Here is a 12000-nt window from a genome sequence, read left to right as displayed (position 1 = left end):
TTTACCTTCATCTTAAAATGTCTTTTGCAATCAGAAAACTCACACTGGCTCTTTGTCTAGCCTTTGTCTAGGAGCAGTGTTCCTGAGTCTTCTTAGGTTATACGCCCTCAGAATCTCACTGGATGAAACTGATACATCATATCAACTCATCTCAATGTGGTTAACAAAAAGATTTACATGCTACAACTCTCTGGTGTTTTCTGGTGACTGTTCCTTAAACTGAAAGAAATGTCTCTGGTACATGGATGGTATGACCTATGATGAAAATAGTTTGAGATTAAAAGGCTTCCAAGGGACATTACAATTACTCTCTATGGACAAATTTTTCCACAATCATAGACTTGTATCAAGCCAATAAAATAAAATATACATACAATATTATTATTGGTATTTCAGCTAACAGACATTTTCTGTTAACTGTATTTCCCCAACAAGCTCTCTCTCCAATAACCACTGGGTTTTGCAAATAATGTAACAGTCAAAACTTTTTCAGCCTGCCTTGTACTGAGGAGTGTATTTCATTAATTTTGGGTAGAGGACACTTCTTAGAAGGCTTTATATTTTTCATTTTAGGTTCACATTTTTGTGATTAAAATATTTGGCCAGAAATTGGTGTTTTTCTCAAATAAAGGTGCACTCATTTTTATGTTAACCAAAGGGCTTACAATTATATGTTAAGTTCTGTTTTTTTTTTAAAGTATGTAATCAAAAGAGTGTTCAAATACTGGTCTAAATTAAGCATATGTTGGAAAGCATACATATAGAAGTGGCAGAGATAAAGAAAGCATATAGAAGTGGCAAAGAGACTGTAATAAAAAATTTCCACTGTTCTCTAGAAAAAAAGCATAGCAATTTCAAGTGTTAAGTACAGAAGAAATCCAAAAGGATAGTTGCAATTGTTTAATTGTACTTCACCAGTGGCATTGATGAAAACTATGCCCCAATAAAATGATCATGACATCTCATAATTACAAATGATGATGTTCCTGTTTCAAGCACCTACGCTTATACCACGAAAATACCTCTTTGAGCTGTATTCACACTTGGTCTCCAATTCTAGTGAGGACAAAACAGAAGGAAATAGGGTTATAATACCGTCTGAGTGATTTAGATCAGGCATAAGGGAAGTCACTACTCCATAAAAGTTTATACACTTATAGATAAAGGGTTATGTAACCAGTGTGATTTACATCTAGTGCTGCCCAGAAGTCAAGTGGTGTAATATATCATGATTCTGGGTGTCAGCAAAAGAACAAACTGGCAACAAGAATTATTATAGTGTATTTTTGGGGAAAAAAAGCTAGTTCTAGTCTTATCACATTTATAAATAAGTATTACCTCTGGGATTCTTAATTCAGTGTCCTAAAACAACCATAAATTAGCTTCATGAAACCTATAAACACTTGAAATTTAAGTATACACAATTTTATATGTGTTCACAAGGCCATCTTTTTAAGAGAAGGTCTTCCTTTCTTTCACTGGATCCTCTATGTAGGCTGCAGTCACGCATATACCCCACACACATATTAAATACCATTTTTTTCCTAGATAACTTGGCAATTAGGAAAAGAAAGATTCATATGGTTTCAAATGGTGATACCTTCAATGTGCTATAAACTATTAACAAAGAACAAAATTCTCCCACAGTTTCTGACACTCGTCTTCCAATTTCATTTTCCTTCCAAGCATACTCCATACCCCACTAAGCAAAGTCTGATTTGGGAAAATAATTTTATAAGTACAGTTGGACTCCTCCTTGCCTACGGCTTCAGCCTCCTTTCACTGCAGCTTACCCCCCGCCCCCCACCCCCTCAGGTTTTCTGCTCCAGGTCTCTTCATCTCCTGCAATTTCCAGTGTGTTTCACATTCTCTCTGACCACTTAGCCTTTGCAGACATAGCTTTTTTTCTGTCTGAAATATTATCTCCACTTCTAGTTCCCACTGATTAACCTTACACGTACTCCAGGAATCCTCTCTGGTGAACTTCAGCGAGGACCCTGGGCAAATCCCTGTCAAGGCATATATCAAGATGCATTGAAATAACGTGCTTTTACTTTTTTCCTTACTAACTTGCAGAGTTTTTTGGGATCATATGTGTTTAGTTCTCTTCTCACCTTGCTAAGCCCAGAACCTCACATAGCATTTGGTACAACAGTCTTTATTGAATGGCTGATGGTCTGGAAAAATGAGCTGCAATGACCAAAAAAGTTTAATGGGTTTTCTTTTTTTAGGGTGTATATGTTTTTAAACAAGTACAAAATATATAGCTAGTTTTGGAACTAATTTCTGGAAGAAAGAAACAATGCAGAACGATATCTAGCAATAAAATAAACTTTTGAAAGCTACTGAAGCTATTCACATCACATAGTTGACACCTTAAGAGACCTATTCTCTTGAATCATTAATCATATGTGCCACTTGAAAGTAACTTAGAGTTCACAATTTTTGTAAACACAGTGTAGTTGAAGTTCACAAGGAAGGGATGGAATTTATATTTTTTTCAGAGAAACAGATACTCAAGCCTTATTCTATTATCAAATAAAAAACTGAGACATAAGTTCCATCTACTTACTCTCCTCCTGGTTTCCTTAAGACCAATGATTTTCAAACGGTGGTGTAGTAAATACTGTGATGTACTAACCATACTCCTCTTCAGAAATCGAGGATTATTCTACACATGGTGGGAGTACTGCTGGCTGATAGCTCTCAGTTGTCAAGTCTTTCTGAGATTTGGCTTCAGCTGAAGGGAGCCTCCTAACCCAAAGTCTTACCCTATCTCTGGGGGCAGCCTACATCAATGGAGGATTGATGGAAATACAAAGGCCCTGCCACTTCCCATCAACTTTGGACAACTTAGAAAGTCCATTACAGCATTAGAGTTTCTTGTGGGATTATCTGAGATCATTTTTGAGACTGTATATGAGCCCAATTTTTCTCTCTGTCCAAAGTTGCTTCTTTCCCTCTCACACAGGTGCTAATTCTGGGAGTATTCCCTAATAAATTGTGATTCTTGTGTTGAGAATGGACTCTAATGGGTAAGAGATAGAAGTACAGAGAAAGTTGAGAAGCTATTGCAGTAATCCTGGCAATTAATTTTAGTGGTAGCAGTGGAGGTGATAAGAAGTGTTTGGGTTTTGAATATATTTTGAAGACAGGAATGACAAAATTTCCTGACAGTTTGGGTGTGAATTTTGAGAGAAATAGAGGAATCAAGGATGATTCCAATTATTTTGGCATGAGCACTGGAAAAATGGTGGAAAGAGGCACAGTGGAGCAGATTTGGGGAAAGATAATAAAGAATTAATTTTGAAGTATGTTGAATTTGAGATGTCTATTAGACATCCAGTGAATATGTCAAGTAGACAATTGGATTTTCAGGTCAGCAATTTTTTAGCACTACAGGTGGGAGATATAATTTTATAAGTCTTTGACATGTACTGTTTTTTAAAACTACTAGAGAGATGATATCTCTAAGAGAATAATTATAAATAAAGAAGAGAAAAAGACTAAAGACAGTTGGAACATTCCAATTCAGAAATTGGAAAGAATAGGAAGAACTAGCAAAGAAGACTGAGATGGAATGACTTTTGAGGTAGGATAATTACCAAGGGAGAGTGGTGTCTTGGAAGAAAAGTGGAAAAATGTATCAAGGAGAAGGATGTGCTCAGCTAATTCAAACGCTACCTATACATCAAATAAACTGCCTTTAGTCACTTTAACGGTGATATTGATGACATTATTTTTATTGGAGTGATGAGGTAAAAAATATAATTGGAGTGAGTTCCTGAGAATATGTGAGGAGACAAAATAAAAATACCTCTTTTGAGATCTTTTGCTACAGAAGGGAGTAAAGTAATAGGAAAGTGGTTTTGCAGAAAATTGGATTCTAGAAAAGTTTACTTTTTCTTTCTTTTTTGAAAGGAGAAATAATAATAATAGTATATTTGAAGGCTGATGGGAATGATGCATAAGAGAAGGTGAAAAAGTGATGAAGTAAATGAAAGAAGGAAGAATTTCTGGAGAAATAAACTTGAATAAGAAAGAGAGGGTAGGATGTATGACAAAAACAGAGAGATTGTTGTTGGATGTGATCATAATAATGTAGTAATAATTGTAAACATGTTGTTTTTTTGGTTTTTCGTGTGCTGAAAATAAAGACAATGTGCACAAATAAAATATTATTTATAGATCAGTGCTTACAACAAATAGCAAGTTTCTTCAACAATTTTGTTACCTAGAAATATCTATAATATACTCAGATAAACCAGTTGATCTTTTTCTTTGTTAATTTTTTATTGTAATAAAATGTATATTACAAAAAAAACTCTCTGTTGATGTTTTCTTTTTTCTTTTTTCATTGTGCTATTTTAGGTAACTTATTTGTTTCTAGGATTTTGTCCATTTCTTCTAGGTTGTCCAATTTATTAGTATAAAATTGTCATTGCATTATCTTGTAATCCTTTCAGTAAGGTCAGTATTAATGTCAACACATTCATTTTTTATTTTAGTTATTTGTGTTTTCTCTCTTTTGTTCCTTGTCACTCTAGCTAAAGGTTGTCAATTTTATTACTCTTTTCAGAGAGTCAGCTTCCAATTTTGTTGAGTCTCTTTCTAGTTTTTTTATTCTCTATCTCATTTATATCTGCTGTATTCTTTATTATTTCCTGATTTCTCGTAGCTTTGGACTTCATTTGCTCTTCTTTTTCTAGTTTCCAAGGTGTAAAGTTAGCTTATTAATTTCATATCTTTTTCCTTTTATAATGTAGGCATTTACAACTATAAATTTCTGTCTTAGCATTGCCTTTGCTGCATCACAAAAGTTTTGGTAATTTGTTCTTTCATACTAATTCATCTGTAAGCATTTTAGATTTTCCTTTGTGATTTCTTCATTGATTTAATGGTTAGTTTATAGTGTGTTATTTAATTTCCAAGTATTTGTGAAATTCCCAGTTTTTTTTCTGTTATTGATGTCTAGTTTCATTCTACTGTGGTCACAAAAGCTACATTCCCTGATTTCAAACTTTTTTAAATTTATTGCAGAATGTGTTCTCTACATATATGTTCAGTCTAGTTGGTTTATAATGTTGTTCAAGTTTATTTCCTTATCTATCTTCTGTCTAGATATTCTATTATTCAAAGCGTCCAATTATTATTATAAAATTGTCTATTTCTCCCTTCACTCTGTCAATGTTTGCTTCATATATTTTGGGGCTTTGACTTTAGGTGTGTTTATAATTATAATTACTGTATCTTCTTCATGAATTAACCCTTTTATCACTGTATAATTTTCTTCTTTCTCTCTTGTAACAGATATTGACTTAAAGTCAATTTTGTTTAATATTAACAAAGTCACTCCAGCTTTCTATTGGCTACTGCTTGCATAGAATGTTTTTTCCCATCCTTTCACCTTCAACTCACATGTCTTTGAATCTAAAATGGATCTCTTGTAGATACCATGTATTTGGATCATGTTTTATTATTCATTTTGTGAATTTCTGCCTCTTTATTGGATAGCTTAAACCATTTACATTTAAAGTAATTACTGATAAGGAAGCACTTCTGTCACTTTGCTATTTGTTTTCTGTACGTCTTATATATTTTTTGTCCCTCATTCCTTCCAAACTACTTGCTTTTGTATTTAGTTGATTTTTGTAGTGAACCATTTTGATTCCATTCTCTTTTTTTGTGGGTATTTTTTTAGATATTTTCTTGTGATTATCATGTGATTACAATTAATAGCCTAAATAGATAACCACCTAACTTAACTGGATACCAGCTTAACTTCACTAACATATCAAACCTCTATTACTATATTACTTTTCCACCTCAGCCTTTATATTTTTGTTGTCATAAATAACATACATATACATCATATGTCCAAATCATGAATGTTTAATTATTTTTTATGCATGTCTTTTAAGTCATGTAGGTCATAACAAGTAGAGATGCAACACAAAAAATACAATAAAACTGATATTTATATTTACCCATGAAATTACTTTTACTGTAGATCTTTTTTTCTTCATATGGCTTCAAGGTATTATCTAATGTCCTTTCACTTCAACCTGAAGGACTCCCTTTAGCATTTCTTGTAGGGCAGGTATTGCGGTAATTAACTCTCTCAGCTTTTGTTTATCTGGGAATGTCTTATTTTTGGCCTCATTTTTAAAGGTTACTTTTGCCAGATATAGAATTTTTGGTTGACAGTTCTTTTGTTTAGCACTTTAAGTATGCCTTCCCACTGTCTTCTAGCCTCCATGGTTTCTGACAATAAATCAGCATTTAATCTTATTGAGGATCGATTGTATGGGACAATTTGCTTCTCTCTTGATGCTTTGAAGATTCTTTCCTTATTTTTGTTTTTTGAGAGTTTAATTATAATGTGTCTTGGAGTTTGTTGAGCATTTTGGATGTGTAGATGCATGTATTTCATCAAATTTGGAAAGTTTTCAGTAATTATTTCTTCAAGTATTATTTCTTCCCCTATCTCTCTCTCTTCTTCTGGGACACTCATAATGCATATGCCGGTTGGCTTGAAAGTATCCGACGCGTCCTTTACGATGGTTACTTTGTTTTATTCATTTTGTTTGTTTGTTCCTCAGATTCAATCATTTCAATTTTCCTATTTTCAAGCTCACTGATTTTTAATTCTGCCAGCCCAAATATGACATTGAACCCCTCCAGTGAATTTTTTATTTCAGTTGTTATACTTTCTAGCTACAGTATTTCTGTTTGGTTCTTTTTTTTTTTTTTTTTTAAATCATTTTAATCTCTTTATTGATGGCCCCATTTTGTGCCTGTGCTGTTTTCCTGGTATCTTTTGATTTTTTTGTTGTGGTGGTGGTTTTTCCATTAGTTTTTTTGAGAATACGTAATATTGTTATTTTAAAGTCTTTGTCTAGTAAGTCTCTTATCTGTGCTTCTCTGGGGATGATTTATGTCACTTTATGTTGTTCTTTCAAATGGATCATCCTTTCTTGTTTCTTTGCATGTCTTGTGATTTTTTTTTGTTGTTGTTGAAATTAGAACATTTGAATTACAATGCAATAAATCTAGAAATCAGATTCTTTCCCTTCCCCAGGGTTTGCTGGGACTTTTTCTTTTTGTTTTATTTTGATTTTTGTTTCTTAATTGCTGGAAGCTGTAGTCATCTGTCTGTTTAGTAACTTCTTAGCTATTTTTATAAAGACTGCCTTCCTTCCTATATTTGTGTGGACACTGAAGACCGTTTTTTAGCTTGTATTCGACTAGTTTTTTGACAGAGATTTACTTGGACACCAAGGGAAAACAAACAAAACATAGACACAAACAAAAACTCCTCTAGTCTTTGCAAACTGGCTCTGTGCCAGAGTCTTCTTCTGGCACTTAGTCAGACTTGCACTAAATGTAGGGATAATAGGTTCTTCCCAGGTAATTTCTGAGCATATATCTTTCCCTTGGCATGTTTGTGGCTTTCTCAATTACCAGTTGACTTTTAAAAGTACAAAATAAAAGAATTGTAAACTTTGGGTATTAAAAAATCTTGCGTATATTTATTATACTTTTAGCATACTTAAATTATAAGCTAGCTTCTTAATATGTATTAGGTATGAAACCAAACATTACATGTGCCATTAGAAATATATTGTGAATAAAATATGCCTTTTCCTATATATTAAGGTGAACACTGTATATCACGTTAATGGAGAATAACGGTGCTTAGGAAAAATGAATAATATTAAAAATTGTATTTAATTAATCTTAGAAAATAGTTTGATAAAATATTTTTGCTTAATAGTAGAACTTTTTTATGCATAAATCACACAAAAATTAGTTAAATGACTGTTAACATTTTCCAAAGGCATTTATGATATAATATATTGCCATGATAGGAGTTTAACATCAGAACAGATTGGGAAAAGTAGTTAGCACTTCTGATGCATCCTTATTTAATTAACCATGTTTATGTAAGCCTTTTAAAGAATCAGTCAGATTATGAAAGTAAATTCTGTATTATGAAGTCATATCACTTACAAATGGGAGCATCTGGCAAAAAAAAAAAATCTCTGAGGAAAGTTTCTTCTCCCTTGTTACTATCTACATAGATTGACATAAGGACCAATAGGAAAAGCTAACTTTTCCTAAAGCACACCCCTGTAGGACAGCAGCCTTTGTGGTCACTGAATACTGTCTGTAGCAAGCTTCTGCCAGATTCTATTACTTATTGCTACAAGTGAGAATATACTCAAAGTAGATCCTATCCAAATAATCTAATTCATTATTTATATTATTCTTTGTTGTTTGATGGAACAGATTAAGCATATTTTTGACCCTGGAAATTACTCAAAATAGCCCTATTCATTGATATGTAAGGTCTTCAATATGTTGGTTGTCTGATCACTAGTTTTAGCTAGGTTAATACTTCAAATGAAGAGGAATGGCATTGCATTTATTGTCAAAAAGAACATTTCAGCATCTATCCCAAAGTATAACGCTGTCAGTGATAGGATAATATCCATATGTCTGCAAGGAAGACCAGTTAATGCAACTATTATTCAAATATGCACGTCAACCACTAATGTCAAAGATGAGAAAACTGAAGACTTCTACCAACTTCTGCAGTCTGAAATTGATTAAACATGCAACCAACATGAATTGATAATTACTGGTGATTAGAATGCAAACACTGGAAACAAAGAAGGAACAGTAGTTGGAAAATACAGCATTGGTGATAGAAATGACGCCAGAAATCACATGATCGAATTTTGCAAGAGCAGCGACTTCTTCATTGGAAATACCTTTTTTCAACAACATATATGGTGACTATACACGTGGGCCTGGCCAGAAGGAATACACAGGAGTTAAATGACTACATCTGTGGAAAGAGACAATGGAAAAATCTCAATATCATTAGTCAGAACAAGGCCAGGGATCAACTGTGGAACAGATCATCAATTGCTCATATGCAAGTTCAAACTGAAGTTCAAGGAAATTAGGACAAGTCTACGAGAGCCAAAGTTATGACCTTGAGTATATTTCACCTGAATTTAGAGACTATCTCAATAATAGATTTGAGTCATTAAACACTAATGACCGAAGACCAGACGAGTTGTAGAATGACATCAAGGACAATTTTTTCTTCAGTTCTGTCAGCTTGAGAAATGCTGAGCATGTTCTTCCCTTTTGGTTTTCTATCTCCAGCTCTTTGGAAATGTCATTATAATACTTTACTTTGTCTTCTACAGCCGACCTTTGAAATCTTCTGTTCAGTTCTTTTACATCATCATTTCTTCCTTTTACTTTAGCTACTCGACTTTCAATGTGAAGAAAGCAAGAGGTCATTAAAAAGACAGGAAAGAAAGAAAAGACCAAAATGGATGTCAGAAGAGACTCTGAAACTTGCTTCTGAACATCGAGTAGTTAAAACAAATGGAAGAAAGGATGAAGTAAAAAAGCTGAACAGAAGATTTCAAAGGGTGGCTGGAGAAGACAAAGTAAAGTGTTATACAGTCTTGGGCAAAGACCTGAAGTTAGAATACCATAAAGGAAGAACATGCTTGCATTTCTCAAGCTGAAAGAACTGAAAAAAAAATTCAAGCCTCGAGTTGCAATTTTGAAGAATTTTATGGGCAAAATATTGAACAACGTAGGAAGCATCAAAAGAAGATGGAAGGAATACATAGAGTCATTGCACCAAAAAGAAATTAGTTGACATTCAGCCATTTCAGGAGGTAGCATATGATCAATGTTGATGGGATTAAAGAAGAAGTATAAGCTACACCGAAGGTATTGATGAAAAACAAGGTTCCAGGAATTGACTGAATACCATTTGAGATATTTGAACAAGTGTATGCAGCACTGGACATGCTCACTCATCTATGCCAAGAAATTTGGAAGACAGGTACATGGCAAACCAACTGGACGAAATTCATATATGTGCCCATTCCAAACAAAGGTTATTCCACAGAATATGAAAGTTATTGAACAATATCATTAATATCACAAGCAAGTAAAATGTTGCTGAATATCATTCAAAAGCAGTTGCAGCAGTATATCGACAGGGAACTACCAGAAATTCAAGCCAGATTCAGAACCGGATGTGGAACAACATGTATCATTGCTGATGTCAGATGGATCTTGACTAGAAGCCAAGAATACCAGAAAGATGTTTACCTGTGTTTTATTGAGTATGCAAAAACATTCATCTGTCTAGATCGTCACAAATTTGGGACAACATTATGAAGAATGAGAATTCCAGAACACTTAAGTGTGCTCATGTGGAACATGTACATAGATCATGAGGCAGTAGTTTGAAAAGAACAAAGGGATGCTGCATGGTTTAAAATCAGAAAAGGTGTGTGTCATGGTTGTATCTTTTCATTATACTTATTAAATTCGTATGCTGAGCAAATAATCTGAAGAACTGGTCTTTAAGAAGAAGAATGCAGCATCAGGATTGGAGGAAGACTCACCAACCTGTGATATGCAGATGATATAACTTTGCTTGCTGAAGGTGAAGAGGACTTGAAGCACTTACTGATGAAAATCAAAGACTACAGCCTTCAGTATGGATTACACCTTAACATAAAGAAAACAAAAATACTCACAACTGGACCAATAAGCAACATCATGATAAACTAAGAAAATATTGAAGTTGTCAAGGATTTCATTTTACTTGGATCCCAAATTACTGCCCATGGAAGTAGTGGTCAAGAAATCACATGACACATTACATTGGGCAAATCTGCTGCAAAAGATCCCTTTAAATAAGAGTTAGAAATCCAAGATGTCACTTTAAGGACTAAGGTCTCACCTAACCCAAGCCGCGATGTTTTCAATCACCTCACATGCATGCGAAAGCTGGACAATGAATAAAGAAGCCCGAAGAAGAATCGATGCCTTTGAATTTTGGTATTGGTAAAGAGTATTGAATATACCATGGGCCACCATAAGAACAAACAAATTTGTTTTGGAAGAAGTGCAGCAGAATGTTCCTTAGAAGCAAGGATGGCAAGACTTCATCTTACATACTTTGAATATGTTCTCAGGAGGGACCAGTCCCTGGAGAATGACATCATGCTTGGTAAAACAGAAGGTCAGCAAAAAAATAGGAAGACCCTCAATGAGATGGATTGACATAGCGTCTGCAAGAGTGGGCTCATGCATAACAACAATTGTGAGGATGGTGCAGGACCAGGCAGTGTTTCACTCTGTTTTACATGGGGTAGCTATGAGTCAGAACAAACTCGAAGGCACCTAACAGCAACAACAACAATATTCCATTAGTTCATGCCCAGCCCTTTTGTGTGATTATAAAATTTGAAAGCCTGCATTATCTCTTGTTCCTCACATATTGATGCATCAGTTATGGGCTTGCGGTCATCTTCAGGTGCTTGTGTTGTTTTTAGTTGCTCTCTAGTCAATCCCAATTAATGGAAGCCCATGTGTGCAAGGTAGAACTGCTCCGTAGGGTTTTCAAGGCTTTCAAATCACCAACCTATCTCCTGATGTGCCTCTGGGTAGGTTCTAACTGAAAACCTTTCAGCTAGTAATTGAGTGCTTAAACATTTTTGGCACCCCGAGAAAAATCCCTTGACAGAATATAGGGGAATTCATACCCGTATTTCTGCACTAACAGAATAAATGATAAATTGCTCTCCTTTCCAAATAAATATAAATTGCTTCAGGGGAATAAGTATATAAAACTAAGTTCAATGACTAACAGATTCTATCATTGTATACAATTCCCTGAGAAAGGATTTATTTGTGTCTTAGTTATCTAGTCTTGCTATAACAGAAATACCATAAATGGATGGCTTTAACAAAGAGAAATTTATTCTCTCACAGCCTAGGATGCTTGTTGTTAGGTGCCGTAGAGTCAGTTCCAACTCATAGCAACCCTAAGCACCACAGAACGAAACACTGCCTGGTCCTGTACCATGCTCACAATCGTTGTTATGCTTGAGCCCATTGTTGCAGCCACTGTGTCAATCCATCTCATTGAGGGTCTTCCTCTTTTTC

Source organism: Trichechus manatus, unplaced genomic scaffold, assembly GCF_000243295.1.
Source record: "Trichechus manatus latirostris isolate Lorelei unplaced genomic scaffold, TriManLat1.0 scaffold00033, whole genome shotgun sequence".
Taxonomy (NCBI): Eukaryota; Metazoa; Chordata; class Mammalia; order Sirenia; family Trichechidae; genus Trichechus; species Trichechus manatus.
The sequence above is the reverse complement of the archived record's forward strand: the minus strand, read 5'-3'. Positions refer to the sequence as shown.